The sequence below is a fragment of the Trichogramma pretiosum genome, unplaced genomic scaffold, assembly GCF_000599845.2.
Source record: "Trichogramma pretiosum strain Unisexual culture from Peru unplaced genomic scaffold, Tpre_2.0 scaffold100, whole genome shotgun sequence".
In the NCBI taxonomy this organism is placed as follows: Eukaryota; Metazoa; Arthropoda; class Insecta; order Hymenoptera; family Trichogrammatidae; genus Trichogramma; species Trichogramma pretiosum.
Window position 1 is genome coordinate 379,327 of NW_019640801.1, and position 12,850 is coordinate 392,176.

At 40.7% G+C, this 12,850-nt stretch overlaps 1 protein-coding gene across 7 annotated transcripts in view; it reads right to left on the minus strand.

Moving 5' to 3' along the window:
- Nucleotides 1-12,850, minus strand: part of LOC106649480 (disabled homolog 2-interacting protein) — a 130,497-nt gene that overhangs the window by 46,118 nt on the left and 71,529 nt on the right. The window lies entirely within an intron of this gene.

Here is a 12,850-nt window from a genome sequence, read left to right on the forward strand (position 1 = left end):
AATATTTACTACTTAATTATTTATAACGATTGGATATAGTTTGTAATTGCGCTTGAATCATTTAATTTTTTATTAGATAAGTAGATTTCTGTAAATTCTATTTAGGCATAAATTTCGGCAGAAAATTTATATTTAAAGTTTTAAAATTATTAATAATAGAGGAAGTATACAGCAAAATAATTGGTAAAAAAGTATTATATATTTTTTGAGTATTTTTCTTTACAAACATTATAAAAAAAGTTTTGTTACCTTATATGTTTATATACCGGAAAATCTATATTTGAAATAATACCAATCTATTGATGTGATTTATTGAATATACAACAAATAAATTTTAAAATATTGAAAATTATTTCAGATTCATGCACATACAAATTTCAATATCCGGCTGCACTCGTGCTTTGAAAAAGTCATGGGTATTATCAATAATAAGATACTGAACAGAGTGATTTTCTCAGGTAACGAGACGATTTCTATGTTATAATCATCGTCTTTGGACTTTATACTCCAAGCCTGTGTTTAATTGAAAAGAAAACTTAAAATTTGTTCTATCAAAAGCTATCGTAATAAAGATCTGTATTTGACGTATGATTTTCGCTCTTCTAGTGTAGATCAATGGCCTCTGTATAGTCTCACTATTATTAATCTTACGGTAAAACGTACGTGATGTCATAGACGATATAGATTAAACAGAATAATTGCTGTAAATTCAATAAAAATAGTTATCAATACTTCCTCTGTGTGGCGAATACCTTAGAAAAATTATTAAACGAGATTAGCGGCCCATCTGCCAGAAAAAAGTACAACTCTGGCGCGCAGAATTTTTTCATCTCGTCTATCTGCAAACAAAAGCGAGATCTGATTTATATTTACGCGCTCCTAATATTTACGATCTCGATACCGTCGTTGAACCCTTTTTTTATACTTTGTGCCAGATCTACTTGCACGCCTTTATACACTCGCACCAACGCACACGAGCGTAAGCGTGATTACGTCTCCTCCATAGAGTCTGGCAAACACAGTTGTTACTATATATAGGTATTTTATTCATTGACCGATTCTAGATGTCTCAAAATCGTCTCCTTACAGAGATGCCTTCGCGTGGTTTACTGTTCACGTATCTATTTCTGCACATAATACAACAGTATGGTAACAAGTAGAAAAAAATAAACCATTTACACCATAATTACTTATCCGAGAAATTTATGAAAAACAGGTGTACAAGAGAATAGTTAATTAAGATTTTTTTTTCTATTATCAAACATTTATAAGCAGAGCAAGTATTATGGCAGCATTTCATTGCGCTAAGAAAATAAATATTTCATGAATCAAACAAGTATTTTTATCATAAACGAGTGTTGTAAGCGTAGCCTGTTGAGTGTATCATTCCCTCAACTAAAGAATTATCATCTTTCGAGTCGATATTCAAAACAAGGAGAATAATATTGTCCGAAAAAAGGATCGTTTGAATTCCTCGATGCAATAAAAATACTGATTCGTGTACACGGTGATTACAAGAATTATATCTCTTGTGCCGCACGTTCCGTTTACCGACTGAAGCAATGAGCAGTCGTACACGATAGACATATACGTTACGTTGTATATGCGCAATATGGAAAAATATCGAGTAATTGAGCGAGCAAGAGTATACTTTTATTCGTCACACACATAGATACACGGCAAAGCTTTGGATGCAAATTCGCTGAATGCGTAAACGCGTTGCTATACAAAATACGCAGTGCACAAATGTACGCGCCCGAGACATATCAGATTTTGCAATTGCAATTGAAATAATTCTAATTCTGTTGGCGTTGTGGAGATAGGATTTATCCGTCGTGTTATGAGTTGCACAACTTGCTCCGATTTTATTATTTTGTACTATTTAGAAGGCCAATTGTACTTCTGTAACCCGGACACGCTCAATATTGTTTTGTGCCATAGCCTGAAAAAGCCGTCGCAGTTTTTATGTATCCCACCTATTTCGAACTATACCAATCGCTAATTACAGTCGTTAGATATTCGAGGAAAATAAACATTCATGTTTACAATGTTGCAGTAGAGTGCGCTGAACTCGCTAATGGCATTATGCTCGCTCGCGAGCTGAGAGCTCATATTCCCGAAACAGCAATCGCACTCATTCGCGCGACACTGCTTTAGCATTAACATCTTGTCGTACAGGAGTATATGCCTTGCTCTTCATCTTAATCAAGGCTGCTACCAGCATGAACTGACTCGCGTCCTCGAGAATATCTCGCGAATAATTTGACTGACGCTCGAGAGTCTGTTTCGCTTCAAACTTCCCGACGCATGTTTGGCTTTTAATAAGACAAAAGTTTGTAGGGATGTGGATTAACACAGTCATCGTCGTTGTACGCACACATATTAATAACTGAAAAATCGAGCAAATAGATTTTTCTTGACAGGAGAACGTCGATGTCGAATACGAGGTGACTGAGGCTATGGCCACTGATCTACAGACGAGTCTTACCGCTTTTCTATACGCGGTGACTCATACATCGTATACTACAGTTTTATATTTTCATCTTTGCGTAATACCCCAGCGATTCCACAATATAACGCTGTCAATTAATAAGTATGATCGTTATTGGACTTTAGTTTTTCTGAAATACATACCGCAGAGATGATCTATCAACGATCACATTCCAATCTCGAATGAATTGTCGCGTCTTCTTTCTGATCGTTAATTTACATCGAAATTATGGCTTCGTGTCAATGTTTGGTAAAGCGAAGTAAAGAATTACAAGAATAGCTTGAAAATCGTTCCTTTATTGAACGAGACTTTGGTAAAAGATTTCGAGTGTATATAAAAGACCTTAAAGTCTACAGTCGCAGAAACGTTGGAGAATTTCGAAAGAAAAACGAAAAAGAGACGATAGTGATCGTTATATACGTGAGCGAAAAAGAGGCGAGAGCAAAGATGAAGGGGAAAGAGAAGCAGTTCGAAGGTTGCAAGGGTCAGAGATTCTCAACTGTGAGTGCCTGTACAGAAATTCACAATTGCAGTGGCTTGGCATAAAGATAACAGCTGAGTAAACTAAAATGTGCCACGGCATTTTTGGATTTTTTTTTCTTTCTGCGATCGATGGGAATTGGAATCGTAATTTCAAGTGCTTATGATATCGAGGATGTAGATTGTGAAATTTTAGTGGAGCTTGTGGTCACTTTACACGTTGAAATAAAGATAAAATTATGTTATTTTTTCAAAAGCTAATGAATCTATCTTGGCGATAGTCATGACAGATTTATCTTGTTCATTCATTTGAAAGTAAAGTTTCAGCAATGTGATAGCTTATTGTAAACTCAGGAGACTTGCGCGCTGATGCAACTGATCGTTTATTTTTTTCTGCGAGCTATTTAACCACAAAACTAGATGCAACCACACATGATGAAAAAAAAATAATACAGATCACGAGTATCGACTGTCTTACGAGTCTCTGCATCTCTGAAAATCTCTTCTTTAGCTCATTTCTCGTCATGATATGTTTACTCGCTCTCGATTTTAGTTAAATCGAGACAGTACCTCCATGATCATCACTGCTTTTTTGCATTATACTTTGCTTCTTGCTTCATTTGGAAATATGTGTTTGCTTGACAAAATCGATAAATCACTACGAATATTTGTATTCTTATTTGAACTTTGATTTTAAATAAAGGAATTCTCCAAGCGGGAGTAGCTTCTACCTTTTACTCGAGAGACGATTGATGAGGCGATTTTTCAGATTGACATACGTGCCAATAGGATAAGAGAATTCAGTTACACTCGTGCAGCACGTATATTCAATAAATATTACATTACGCACCCACCACATGCGTATTTATCGTTTGCAATTTGTAAGTTTCAATTTCATCCGGTTCGCGTGGCCAATAAGTTCTAAAAATGAAGTGAAAAATGGGAGCTCGTTTAGATTTTGGAACGTGTTTGTTCAATCACGCGCGTGACCCAGAGATCGGATTCGAACGTCGAATAAATTGATTTTTCTTTTCTCCGCTGCACGACTCTTGACTACTGAGAATAACGCAAAATAAAAGTCAATCTCTAAATATTAGAAGATGGGACTGAAAGAGACTTACGTTAAGCGCGTATAAATGAGCGACATGAAAATGCATTTATTGATCGTTACTGAGAAAAAGGTAAGGAAACGGCGATTTAATAATATGACGTCGATTGAACCTGCCGCGTTCTGGTCTGAAAGTAGAATTTTTTCTCAAGACCAGAGGCTGCTTCAACTTTGATAAATACAAATCAGCGGCTGCAATAGCTTTTCCCGCGAAACGAGTCATGTAAGATGAGTGTATTATACAAGTGTACACGAACTGCCTCGGCATTCCCTCGCGTGCAGTAAATCTTGGCTCAGAAAGTCAGAGGCACACGCGTGCCAGGACTAGAAGTTCAATTAAATAAAATAAAACGCTACTTGTAACCTCTAGCCGATGTATATATAGACGCGTGTATAGGTACAAGTTTTACAAGTCAAGCGCTACCGATACAGTAAAGTTTAGCAGCCTCCGTGCAGTATACGTTTACGTACCTGTATATGTGCGAGAGTTCAGCACGGAAGTTGGAACGAGCGCATAGAGACGTAACAAATCGAAGCCGAGTGCGTGTGCAGCGGGACGATGCTGCACAGCGAGAGCAGATATACGGAAAATTAATGTGGGTCATGTTGCCCGAGAGGTTCGAGCGAATAAGACCGCGCGAAAAATTCCAATAATATACCCCAACGTGATTCGGTGCTTCTATATGTACTACACAAGGTATATGTTTGCAATCCCTTGCGGACACGCGTCTACGCGCGAGCGCAGCGTGTATACCAACGCGAAATTCAATTTCTCGTTTATAAATGCTGACGCAGAACATATTCGAGCGCTGTAAAAGTGACTCGGCCAAACGTGTACACGTGGCGTTAAATTGCAATCAAGCCGGAGGGCTCGTGCCGATGAGAGCAGAAACGTTATTATCAATATAATCATTATTATATTTTTCTTTTCTATTATTTGATTGGACGAATAACCGTTAATGTAACCAGATCGACGTCTTAATTTCCCTCGTGCCATGCATTGCATTAACGAGCTCGTTGATTACAACACACGCGCGAATTCAAGGATTCGATTACCAAATGCGCGAGTATATATAAATAATAACACGTACATCGTCGACTGCACGCCGAGGCTCGAGCAGATATATTTAGGCTTGGCGCGCAAGGTAAACATTTGTCAAAGTTTCTCGTGCAACGAAGTTTGGAAAAAAAGAAGCGAAGAAACAAAAGAGCGCCCTGTGCTGTGCTTTGAAGCCTGGCGCAAATTTTTCAACGCGCGCATCGCACACGGCGAAATAATTTGCTTTGGTCAATTAAACCCGGGTGTGCTTCATCATCATCATTGTGCATTTCCTTTCTCCGAACAAGAGCTGCCACGTCCAACAGCAGCACCGCCGCCACGCAGTCAAATGAATCAACGAGGCGCAATCGTTAAGCCGGAGCACAGTGAGGCCTTTTTTTCAAGTATCATTTTCCGTTCGAACAATCGCAACGCGTGAACAGTAGCGCGTGCAGAGTTGCGGAGCACAGCTGAGTAGGAGAAAAAAATTCAGCAAGAAAACATCATCATCCGCATACCTTTTTAATTCTTGCAGCGAGACGTATGTGCGAGTGTGTGTGTGTGTGTGTGTGTGTGTGTGCATTTATAATGTGTATACCCACGCACTCAAAATGCGCAAAAGGGGCCTCAGGCCGGGATACCTCTTACTCGTACAGTCCGTGAGAAAGCGTTAAGATTGTAGTACATAACAGTAGCGCGCGTACGAGCCGAGTTACCTTTTTCTTAGAGAGCGAAAGAGAGAGAGAGAGAAGCAGACGCGGAAAGGAGCTGCTAAGAAAAAGAAGAACTGATGCCCAGGTGCACCGTTCTGCGCGCAAAGCAAAGCAAACCGAGGCAGCATACGTGTTTGTGCGCAGTGCACATCAAAGAGCTCTGCAGAATATACACATACACACACCTACATATCATCGCCGTCTGCGTATGGGAATTCATTTCCGGCATATTCTCACGTTGTTAATTCCTTCCGTTTGTTATATTATATGCAAGTGATTCTTTACGATGCGAAAGAATCGAAGAATAAGTCGGCGATTCTTCGGCTCGTGTGGCCCAGATGAGAAGTCAGCTCGGCTCTGGCGCATCGCATGCGCGAGAATCAGCAGAAAATGATGATACGTTGCCAAGGATCGGGGAAAGGGCTATTACGACAAAGTCACGATGGAAAGTTCTTGCCTCGGACTAGTTTCGAATATATGTTTATAGACGTAGATTCGCTGGGCAATTTTCGCCAGATACTGTGGCCTCGTGACGAGTACACTTTCAACGCGTCCGATTCGAAAGTATATTATTTCGAGACAATGGCTGAGTTTTTTTACGATTAGCTTATTATTAATAGCAGCTCTCGATGATGCCCAATCATTTCTGCGCGGATACTTAATGTGCATTGACGACTTGGCCATGTGCGCCTATTCACCGGCCAACTGACAACTTTTGAATTATAATACGAGACAGACAAAATAATCCGTACACCTCATGAATAAGACTTTTTAAAATGCTGTGAGTGCGCGAGCAAAAGTGTATGTGGTGCATACATGGCAGTTGCAATATCTTACAAAAAAGGGAAACTTTTCCTATTGGTCACGTAACAAGAGACGTTCCTATTGTCGAGGACGCGACGTGACATGCGAGTCAGATTCAATGCAGTGTCATGCCTTAACCCTTAAAATTAATAAAATATAAAATAACATTTCTCGATAAATTATAGTATTAGAGATAAATTTAGGTATAATTTCCTCATTGGTAACCTAGTTTTCACCTTGAATATACATATATAAACTCAAATACAAAAATATGAACTGATTCATGCATATATTCATTCATGCTGATTGGTGCAAAATAAACGAATATTTCACAAACGGCATAGAATAATATAAGAAAAATATATAATGCGTTTCATTTCATGAATATCCGTTAATTTTCAAGTATTTTAATAAGGGACAAAACGTAAAAACATACTAGATGATGCACAACGTGATCTAGTCGTATTTAAAATTCAAAAAATGACAATGGCAAATGAAAGAGCTCATTGCTTACGCACACAGTATGTAATAATAAGTAGTATGAGCATCGATCAAAGGCGATCCTTCAATTTAGCTTTATCCAATCAAGCGATTGAACACATACGCAGGGAGGCTATCGACGGTGGCAGAGTCATAACAAGCTCCGTTCGATTAACCGCACGCACGCGAGCTCGAGAGATCGAGCGAAATTTAGTTTCTGCATCGCACTGCACGCATCGCGCCAGGATTAACGAGCTAAGAGAGATGATGCCGGTGATGCATCAATGCCACGTAGACGTGCACGACCCATAACGGTTACTCACGCACACATGCGCCCATATGTCTCCCACTGTTTTCATATTCGACATATAGGTCTTTGAACGCTGGCAAAGTTGAACTATTTTTAGGTTCTAATCTCGGCTCCCAGCTCTATTATCATATTTAGTTTCAAAGCTACATTGTTTCTTCGTAGCTGCGACCTAAAGTCGGTTTCGGTGAAAGAAAATTCTTTGTTTTTTTTTCGAAACCAAGTATCAAAAATGCGGGCGAGCGCGCGTGTGTGTATCTAACGCGGCGCCAGCTCGAAGTTAGTTCAAGATTTCGCCACAACGTACTCGATAGTCCGTTTCTTTCGTCACGGATAAAATATCAGAAAGCGGTTCGAAAACGAAAACACTCGGCCAGTAAGCCGTAATTTTCTTCAAAGACTACACAAACTAAGTCGATACGAAACGAGAAGAAACTGTGGGCAAGCTCACTTTTTTCTACTCGATGTATCCTCCTAGCCTGCGTATACTCGTGAGCGTGATTTATGCAACAGCCCTTTCCTTTTTATTCCCAGTCGTACGTATAGTAATTAAGCAATCATTTTGAATTATACATATCCGAACTCAGGCAGCAGCACGACCAAACAAGGCATTTTTTCACACGTGTCTTTATAGCATGAGAAGCAGCTGACTGCACGCACAGAAATAGCACGATTCGTACGAGGCTGCATCCCTCTGTTATTTTCTGGAAACTCGAGTTTGAATTATTCGTTTTGCGATAATAGATGGATGTTAACAGCGGTAACCGAGCTCGAAAGTCCCTTGGCTGGTGAAAAAAGCAAGTAAGCCTGCACAATAAGATAAATGAGATGCAAGACAAAGGAGGATAAACGTAAGGTCGTAAGCCTTCACGCGCATTGAAACGCGTTTACAAGCTACCTACTAAACGAGCGCGCGCATGATATAGAAAGTGCATGTGCGCGTGTATTGGCCGCGCATTTCTTAATTGCAGCCTCGGTCTCGAGCCTAGCAATCGAATTCGTGCGCGAATAGGCGAGCGCGGCTTGCGCGAGTGCTCGTTACTTTGTAACGCAAACAGCGTGTGCAGTGCGTTTTTTGCAGTTTTCACAGTCGATAGCCTATCCAACATTTTCAATCGAGAAAGTGGCACGTTTCACGCCAAATCTATCTTACTTTTGCAATCGCGTAAATGAGATAAAAGCCTTATCCATCGCTTCTTGAGCAATTTCAATGGGAATACGTGAATATCGAATTAAACGCCTTCGTCTAATTTCCCTGAACATAAGCGTTGCAGCGTGTGCGATTGAGTTATCCAGCGGTCTACGCATGTTTACACCTTTACTATATTCAACGTATACGTAAATAAACACTTACTGTGCCGTTTCATTAATTTTCTACAAACAGCGCTAACCTTCACTTTATGGAAACAAATAACTTGGGAATGAAAAGTAACAAATTTACACATCGCTCGAGCACCGCCGAATGATTTTTAAGATACAGTTGTAGAGTATTGTTTACCTGAAATGATTATCGTTCGTAAAAAAAAGAATGCGATAAAAAATCAATCTGCGTAAATTATTATCAAGAGCAAGGAAAAAAGTGAGTTCTGCTTGAGCAATTCATTCGTCCAGTACGAACGTCGACGAAATAGCATTCGTAGACCGTTCATGATCTATAACTTTTTAGACCGCATAAATGAACAAATCCTTTGCACCGAGTCATACCAACGTGCCTGTAAGCTCGTATGCTTGCCTGCAGTAATTAGAAAATGCGACGCTGAATACGCACACGCGTAATATAATATGAGCATACGCTTGACTTTAACCTTTCACTCGTTTGCGTGTAACTGCAGCGAGTCGAGCTGCAATGCGTGACCGCCTTTGCGGTAAAAAATATTTTGCCTCGACGCGTGGCGTATTCTCAAAAAAAAGAACGCGCGCCAACGCCATGATTAAAAGGCTGATTTCGTAAAAAATGTCAGACGAGACCTTGAATTTCTGAAAAATTGCGTCACAAAGGGGCTTGTAATTTTTCATTTTAACGCCACTGGCTAATTAGTGACAAAATTGCTTGCTGATTTTCATAATATTTCAAAGATTATTTAAATATTCCGGACTCGGGTATGTCAAACTTCTCGAAATTCAGTAATGTATACCTGGAAGAAGCAGCAGGAGCCGTACCACCACCTCTCGTGAAAAAGTGAGGTAAAAGGATCTACCCTTTTGCAGGGCCCAGAGCAAGTACACGGCATGTAATGACCCTCTATTTAATACGAGATGCAGATATCGAGTCTCAATATATCCGCATGAAGCGTCCTCCTCTGGGCCACGAACAAAGGCATCATTAAACGCGCGATTCTTGTTACTTACCGGGTCTGGACATCTTTTGCTCATTCATTTCATCCTTTTTTAGAGAGAGAAAGAGAGAGAGAGAGAGAGAGAGAGAGAGAGAGAGAGAGAGAGACGCTCGTGAGACGTGAGCAGGAATAAAAGAGAGTCGCAAGAGCTCGACGACAGGTGTGTTTACGGTCGTACATTTTTGGCTACTATTTTATGGACGCGCGATCTCGTTTTACCGAAAATTCCATTTGCGCATCCCACACGAGCGGGACGAGCCGTTTGTCTACTTAGGCCACCTTCCGCGTCGAGTGAAAAAGATAATATATTATAAGATATTCATCGATTAATTTGCGTAACTATACAAATTGCTAATCAATAAGTCGCCGGCATTTTACATTCACTCTTTATGATTCATTCGCATCTGATGCTATTTTTTGCAGACGCGCGTCAAGGTAGATCTATATTTCACAAGGAACAATGATATGTACGTGATGGTATAAAAATACAACTGTTTTATTTTTATTTACTCGCACAGATACCTTGCCTGCGCGACCTTTCGACCTCTGTTACTTTTTTTTTCCTTTTCTCGGGTCAACGGAGTTCCAGACTCCCTCGAGATGATTTGTACCGATGACTAGTAGTAGCTTCCGCATCAATACAACGTAATTTTTCCCTATAATTTTATTATTATTTTACGTGTACGCCATTGGCAATCTATCTTTGACTACATTTGCGGTAAAAGTAATAAATGATTTACCCGGTAGTCATTATGCATCTAAAATATCGTGCGAGTGCGTCAATGCTATAAAGCTTGCTACGCACTGAAAAAAAAACTACCCGTACGATAGTTCACAAACGACTGCTACATTTACGCCAAAAATTGCACTCTTGAAAAGTATCGATGCTCGTCGTAGAAGTATAGTGAGTAATTTTTAGCCAAAGTAAAAAATCAATATTACTATTTGGTACGCCACTACGCATCGACAGAGTGCCTACCGTTCTTACTTCTTTCCGTATAGGGAAGCAACAGCTACTATCTTACTGTTTGATGCATGAATTATAGCGTAGGTAGAGTGGCTGCTGCAGTTTGTACTGAAATTCAATTTCGCGTTTATTGGAGTAGAGGCTGCGGAGCGACACTCTCAGCTCGCGCACCGTTTCAGGACGAAGACTCCTGCATCTGCTGTGTGTACGAGCTGCGAATACGCTGCGCGCGCGACTGTACGTGAAGAAAACTTGCTGCACGACGTTCAATTCGTCGGCAAGTGCGCGCCAGAGCACGTGAAACGCCGCAGCTCGATCCGCGTCGTAATTGAGAATTCCCCTATAAATATTAAAGCGAGACTCACAGGGCTCATTCGTTTTTTTACATTCTATTTCAATGATGATAATGATATAGTAATTCCAATCCTTTTGTTCTCTGCTTCTCTATCATCTTCTCGCGGCCAAATGTATTAACTGTCCAAGGTAAAAGTATATGAGAAGCCTTAATATATCACTCTCGGAGTTGCAAACTCGAGTTCCGGCTGATTTCTTTTTGCTCTTACTCGGATTATTACTCTATCTAAATTTTAGATTGTAATACGTACGAGTTCTGATCGAATCGTTTGGTGAATATTTGCATAAAGGCTGTATTCTGGATCTTTTAATTCTCATGACGTGAAATAAAAAGAGTTAACTCGCGAGATGTTACAGCTCAGCTTAAGCGTTGTTAAAAAATGGCACAATTGTATTATGCTGAGAACGAGTGGTCGTATATGCGCAAAGGATAAAAATGAGTGTCAAGCATCGGATTGACTTATCTGGTCGTTGTCATCATCGTTCTGACCAGGAAACGTCTCATCTTCCTTTCACACGCAGGCGCAGACTCGTCTTCTTGTTCATCCCCGCAACGACGACTCGAGAGCTCGCTCGATTCGCGCATGCTGCAGTAAATATGCCGGCGGAAGTGCTTTTCGCTCGATGCTTTCTGTAAGGTCGTGTCCTTTTATCGCCCAGCAACATCGCTCGCATTAATTAATACCGGACTAAAACACATTACCTAACTTATTGCCTCGCTGGGTGCCAGCTTGTTTCGTCTAAAAAAAAGTACCTCGGGTATCGACAGTGGCTTTCGTACATAGACATATTGGACAATAAAGTATACAGTGTTAAAAGTCGTTTTATTCGCTAAAGTGTCCATGCCTCGAGCTCGTGAAATGATAAAAAACGTTGCTTTTTCTCACGTACGTCTTGGCTGGAAAGGCCCGAGCGAGTTTTTCTCTGAGTTTGATAATTCACGGTGGCTTGTTCAGACATTTTTTTTCTCCTTACCGTAATGCAGCAATCCCGTTTGAAAATGTGTAAATATCGTAAAAAAAGTACTCTCGAGCAACAATACGACGGTGACTCGAGCGGCAGCGGCAAGTTGTACGCGATATTATGACGGTTCGCTGACGTGTAGGTATTATTACGTAGATACATAGACGTACCGAAACCAAGTTGCAGAATAGCAAAGTAACTGGATAATTTTCCATGTAGCAGGCTTTTATACTCCGTTAAACGCACTGTACGGGCTGCGCTGCTTGTTGGTCTGTTAGCGTCGAGACTCGACTGTCAAAAGTTATGTTTATCGCGTACGTACGGAACGGAGCTCGAGCTTTGCGGTTACTCGCTACGGCCAGTTATGACATTCGTAATATGCAGCCAGTGTCCGTTGGCGTGCTCGCTCGAAGAAAAAACACGCGAAGCGCAGTCATTAGTCGCGATCGATCGCCCAGAGCGTTAATTGCAGTCCAAGAGACGAGATCGATCGGGCATATCATCGCGTACGGCTAAAACAATAGGCTCCAACGTACAGTCGAATGCAAGTGTCATCGCAAGGCATTCCGTGCACATGTAACGTACTCACTCGTGTACGTGTAAACCGAGGCCAAACAGAGTATACGTACTCGCTAGCGCATAGGTCTGTTTGTAACGCGCTCGCAGTCTCCGAGAATAACAAAGCCCGATAAGATGCGGGACTGCTGATTGAAATATCATTTATTAAACTGGTAGCCGGAGTCGGAGCGCGAGCCGATCATTACAAGCACATCCTCTCAGCGCGCATAATATTTCACGATGCGCGCTT